Raw genomic sequence first — 6,298 nt, 5'->3', positions numbered from 1 at the left:
GGCCTCTTTAATGCCTTTCTGTGGCTCAGAATCAAGACCCTGAGCCTCTCCTAGGTGAAAGGGCTGGGCACAAGGGGGACACTTCAGTGATGGGGCAGGAAGTCACCTTGGGAATGGTGACATCCTGGGGTCTTATCAGTGGTCAGCCAAAGGGGGAGCCTAAAATACAGAATAAGGGGCACCTGGGTGGCTCAGTCGGTTAAGCATCCGACTCTTGATTTCAGGGCATGATCTCAGGGTTGTGAGATCGAGCCCCAAGTCGGCCCCATGCTGGACATGGAGCCTGCTTAAGATTCTCTCTCTCTGAGGTACCTGGGTGACTCCGTCAGCTAGGCGTCAACTTGAGGCATCGCTCCTCTCTCTAAATAATAAGTCTTTGAAAAAAAAAGAAGAAGAAGAAGAAGAGTAGATTTAAAAAAACAGGCCTTGCCCGGCTAAGATCTGGATGAAAGTCCGATAAGGGGAGAGACTACCCCCGATAATCCTCCAGTCCTCCTTTCTCCCGCCAAGCACGTGAGAATTGTCTGTCACCCTATGGCTATCTGTGTTCTCTCCCCTACCATCTGTGAACCTTGTTTCCTTCGATTCCACATACCAGCCCCGACCACAGACCTGGCTAGTGCTGAGTACAAGAATGAATAAAAGCATGAATCCATGGAGAACTGAGCCCAGACCTCCATCCTGGCAGACACCCCACTGGCCCATTGGCAGCCTTCCGCCCGAGTTTCTTCAGCCCCTGCCTGGCCCATTTGCCTCCTCGAGGGCAGATCTAAGCCCCTCAGAGTTGCAGGCCATCAGAAGCCCCACCAGACTCCAGCAGGACTGATAACTTGTAGACTGGCCGTGTCCTTGGAGTTGGACTTGGGAATTTAACAGCTTAGGAGGCAAGGGCACAACCCTGCCTCTTACCCAGAGCTGCCCAAGGATAAAGGGGCATTCCTGAGCATGTGTCTCTGCTGACCTGCTATAGGACCACCTGGGAGGAAGGCCACTGGCCCCGCAGGGAGAAGCCCCTGGAAAACAAGAATGTGCTCCTGGAATGAGGCAGCAGAGCAATGGCCAGGGCTGAGGGAATTTTTCTTTAAGATCAGCCTGCTAGAATGTGCCCGAAGACGGTCGGTGGACATGCAATAGTGTTCGACCTAGAGTTTTTGTGATAGCAAAATACTGGAAACAATCTAAATGCCCAGCCATATTGGGTTGGATCAATAAAAGATGGTACATACTTTTATTTGCAATGAAATACAGTGGATAGTCTGCAGCCATTAAATAAAGGATAGAGCTATATTTACTGATGTGGAAAGATTCCCATGACATATTGTTGAGTAAAAAGAGCAGGTTATGAAACAGTATAGGATCCCATTATAAAATCACACACGCACACACACACGCACAAGAGCTGTCTGGAAATCTGTTCACCAAACTGTTAACAGTATCTCTAGTTGGTGGAATTTAGGGTAATTTTTACTTTCTTCTTTAAACTCTATATTTTACATCTAAAGCATTCAAGATAACGGATCATTTTCACTTGGGAATGAATACATACCAAGCAAACAAAAACCAAGGTAAAACCGTCCCCTGTCCGGATCACCGTCCTAATGTTTCCCATGTCCTCATCATGTGCATGCAGCTGTGAGGAGCATGTCCTCATCATGGGCATGCAGCTGTGAGGAGGCCCCAACCAGGAGGCAGCACAGGGCTGTGGAGGGAGCCAGGCTTGGAGCCACGCACTCCAGGATGTGGATGTGGCTCTACCATGAACTGTGAGACCTCCGAGAAGCCACTTAACCGTTCAGAGCCTCCGCTTCCTCCATGAGTGTCTGCTTCTTGGGCTGGTTGGGAGCCATGACTAAGAGGCAGGCCAAGAGCCCATATGGTCTTCTGGAGAGGACAGACTGAGGCCCCTGCCTGCCCCGGCCAACCCCGGAACTCGAACCCAAGGCCTCACGGACCAGAAACAGAAGCCTTAAGCATCAGACATTTGTATGATTATTGGGATTAAAGTGTGGACTGTAGTTTTGACTTTTCCAATTTCTGCGACTCTGTGTGACCCTGAGCCCACAGCTTCCTGCCAGGCTGCGGATAGACCTGGGGGGGAAGAAAGAGAAGTCTGTGAGGCCAAGGTCATCCTGAAGGACAAAGACGAAAACCCAGGCTCAGCAGGGGCCAGCTGCAGGAGAGGAATGAGACCCTTAGTCCTGGCCGGGGGGCTCTGGGCGGCAGACCGCAGCAGCCACTACACGGAAGGGAAGCAATGTGCCGGAGACCACGCGGAGCAAAGGATGGAGTGAATTCGAATCCAGACGGCCAAAGCCCCCAGTTTAATCCCAATAATCATATGAATGTCTAACACTTAAAGGGTGTGTTTACTGTGCGGGTGCAGTACTAAGGCACTATCTCTAAGTTACTTGGTCTACGTCTCAAACCACCCTGAGAAGTCGGTATTAGTATTAGAGCTACAGTTTACAGATGAAGCAACCAAGGCTCAGAAATGATAAGTAACTTGCTCAAGGTCATTCAGCTGATAAGCGGGGATTTGAGCCCAGGCAGTTTGATCCCAGAGCCACTACATGATAAGGCCATGGTGACAAATTGGACCCTTGCCTTGCCCTGGAGCTTGTCGCTAACAGGCATTTTTTTGAGAGCTTTTTTGGAGAGGAGAGCATGGTGAACCTTGACCTCCACAAGCTGTCCACTGGTGTGCAGTGACAGCCCACGGAGGAGGCTGAGCCTGCCTCGGGGCTGTGCTGCCCCACAGACCCCCTGCTCTAAGTCCTCAGAGATGACCCCCCCTCCCATGCTCAGGGATTGCGACCCAGTTGGAGGAGCCTGACCCCTCAGCCCTGCTCACAGCCCAGGTCTGCGCAGAGCAGCTCCACCAACCAGGAGGCTGGGGCTTTGGCCCCATGATCTCCGCAGAGCCCTGCCTGCAACTCTAGGAGCCTCGGTATACTGAGCCGTAAACAGCAGCTCATTGCTATCATCACCTCTGTATTGCCCCGTTGGGTCTCTTTGCAAAGGCTGCCGGAGAAAAATGATTATAATACACATTGCAAACACCACCAGCCCCAACAGAAGCTGATCTTTTTTTTTTTTTTAAAGATTTTATTTATTTATTTGAGAGAGAGAGAATGAGAGAGAGAGAGCACATCAGAGGGGATAGGGTCAGAGGGAGAAGCAGACTCCCTGCCGAGCAGGGAGCCCGATGCGGGACTCGATCCTGGGACTCCAGGATCATGACCTGAGCCGAAGGCAGTGGCTTAACCAACTGAGCCACCCAGGCGCCCCAGAAGCTGATCTTTGACAGCCAGCCACCCCACATTCCTCAGAGCAGTGTGAGTCCGCCCTGCGGCAGGTGGGACCCTCCCGGCCTGTGAGAGGCTGTGATGGCAACCCAGAGCCTCGGAGCCCCATGCCCCAGAGCCCGCAGCTGCACGGGAAAGCCTGACCTGCACAAACACACCCTTCGCTAGCCTGCTAGCCTGGCTCTTCTCTGTCCCGCCCGGTTACGTGTCTCTATCTGCGAAGGGTCTGCCTCCCCAAACAACCCTTTAAGGCAGAGACTGAGCCTGCCCCCTGCCACCTGCATGCCCAGGGCCAAGCTTCACCTAGAACATAGCTGGGATCCAATAAGGGATTTGCTGGGTGAATGAATGAATGAATGAATGAATGAATGAAATATGATGTTAATTTTGCATTCTGGAAGGCAGACCGCTCCCAAGGGAGCTCCAGGAGAGCTGAGTGGCCTGGTCCTCCCTGGCAACTCCCAGACTGTTAAAGATAGCCTGACAAAGAAAGGGTTACTGTTGGCATCACGGCTGGCCAGTGTCTACGCCCGTCCTGACGATCAGTCACCAACATTCCTTGTCACCTCGACTTCTCCCTCCCAGGGGAGCTATTAGTGCTGCCCCCATTCTACAGGACGGGCAGGTGGAGGCTCTGAAAATCAAGGGGCTCAGTAGGATGTGAACGCAGGCACAACCAGCTGCAGAGCACGGAGGGGGCAAGTCTGCAAGAGTCAGACCACACTCGAAGTGAATCTGCCCCTCGTTCTGCCTGGGCAGCCAGCCTGCAGGCTGCAGGACACCCCAGCCAAAGTCCAGGGCCAATTGTCCTTATCTCTGGTGCTCCAGTGCCCCATCATCTTCTCAGGGCCCTGGTCAGGCAGGCCCCTAACCCAGAGCAGGAGGCCGGGGTCACCACTTGTCAGAGCCCGCACTCGCCACTGATAACAGAAGTGCTGGCCCCGCTGAGGTTGGAGAAGGGTGGGGCTCTGAGCTTATCTCGAGGAGGTCGGAATTCTGCAGCAAAGCTTTTTCAGCCTGCTGGCTGCTCAGCTGAGCTCCGTTCAGGGCATGAAGTCCCTTCCTCCTCTTGCAGGGGGTACCAAGAGCCCAGAGCACCTTCTGCCTGCAGATGTGCTCGGCCATCAGCCCTCCTGGCTGAGGAGTCTCTGGCCCCACAGCGGAGAGTGGAGATGGCTCGGGAGGAGGAGGATCCAGGCTGATAGATGCCCCCGCTCCTAAGACCCAGGATCGGTTTGATTAGCTGATTTCTTTCAGCAAGACGCCAGCTCTGAATGAGTGTGTGTGCGAGCACCCATGCATACGTTATGGATATGCCGTCACAAATGTAAGCACCGACCCCTCTTGCCAGCCCTTCTTCCTGCAACAGGACAGAGGAGCTGGGTCCTGCTCAGCAGAGGATGACAAGAAATATCCTCACCCAGGACCACAAGCTTTTGAAGCCCTCACTCTTCTTCCCATTTCCATTTCCATCAGAGGCTAAACAACATTTTATTAATTTTTTTCAAGATTTATTTATTTACTTGAGAGAGGTAGAGAGGGGGAAAGAGAATTTTCAAACAGACTCCCCGATGAGTGCACAGCCTGACATGGGGCTTGATCCCAGGACCCTGAGATCATGACCTGAGCCGAAATCAAGAGTCGGATGCCTAACCGGCTGAGCCACCCAGGTGCCCCTAAACCACCTTTTAAAAGCCAGGTTCCCTCGCTTCAGGCGAGGATTTCCTCCGAGACTGAGAAGGACCCCCAAGGGGTAGGGTGGAGGTGGTACTGATTGAAACGTATCTGCTTGGCACAGTCTCCTCTTAGTCACCTTTGTATTTTTTTATTGTGGTAAAATATACATGACATAAAAATTTGCCATTTCAACCATTTTTAAGTGCACAGTTCTGTGGCAATGATCACATTCACATTGCTCAGCAACCATCACCACCATCCGTGTCCAGAACTTTTCCATCTTCCCAACTGAAACTCTGTGCACATTACACACTACCTGTCCATTTCCCTCTCCCCCCAGCCCCTGGGAACCACCATTCAACTTCCTGCCTCTATGAGTTTGACTCCTCTCGTTACTGTCTATAGGTGGAATCATACAGTATTTGTCCTTTTGTGAGACTAGCTTAATTTCACTTAGCATGCAGTGTTTAAGTTTCCCCCCTTATGGTAGCGTATTGCAGAATTCCCTTCCACTTCATGGGTAAATAATATTGCACTGTATGTAGATACTACATTTTGCCTCTCCATTCAGCTGTCGGAGGGCCCTTGGGTTGTTTCCACCTTTTGGCCATTGGGAATAATGCTGCTGTGAACATGGGTGTACAAATATTTTTTCCAAGCCCCTGCTTTCAGTTCTTTGGAGTATATACCCAGAAGGGGGCTGACTGGATCCATATGGTAATTCTATGTTTAATTTTTTGAGAAACTGCCCTCCTGTTTCCACAGTGGCTGCACCGTTCCACACTGCCACCAGTAATGCACAATGGTTCTAATTTCTCCACATCTTCTCCAACACTTGTTATTTTTTTCTCTTTTTCTTTTTTGGACTAGCCATCCCAATGGGTGTGAAGTGCTATCTCATTGTGGTTTGGATTTGCATCTCCCTGATAGGAATGTTGAGCCTCTTTTCCTGTGCTTACTGGCGACTTGTATAACTTCTTTGGAAAAAATGTCTATTCAAGTCCTTTGGCAGTTTTACGTTTTTTAAAAAAACTCCTTGATGCTCTGCAAGTTGCCATTTGGGACCATTTTTCTCTGAGATTTCTTGCTGGACCTGCTCCCCTGCCATACATTGCTGTGGGAACAGGAGGTGAGGGGGAGAGGGAGCCGCAGGGAGAAACCTCACCCACCTGGGAAGCCGGCCTGGAGGATATCACGCTTACTGCTTAAGAAATCCAGAAGCTCACGCTGAGCTGGAGTCAGTTTCTGGATGGCTCCAGCTCAGCAGGTGTGGCTCCCCCAAGACAGAGAGATGCAATTTGAAGGGACTTTGCCTG

This window comes from Callorhinus ursinus, unplaced genomic scaffold (assembly GCF_003265705.2).
Source record: "Callorhinus ursinus isolate GAN/ISIS: 27379988/994484 unplaced genomic scaffold, GSC_fseal_2.0 scaffold1, whole genome shotgun sequence".
In the NCBI taxonomy this organism is placed as follows: Eukaryota; Metazoa; Chordata; class Mammalia; order Carnivora; family Otariidae; genus Callorhinus; species Callorhinus ursinus.
The sequence above is the reverse complement of the archived record's forward strand: the minus strand, read 5'-3'. Positions refer to the sequence as shown.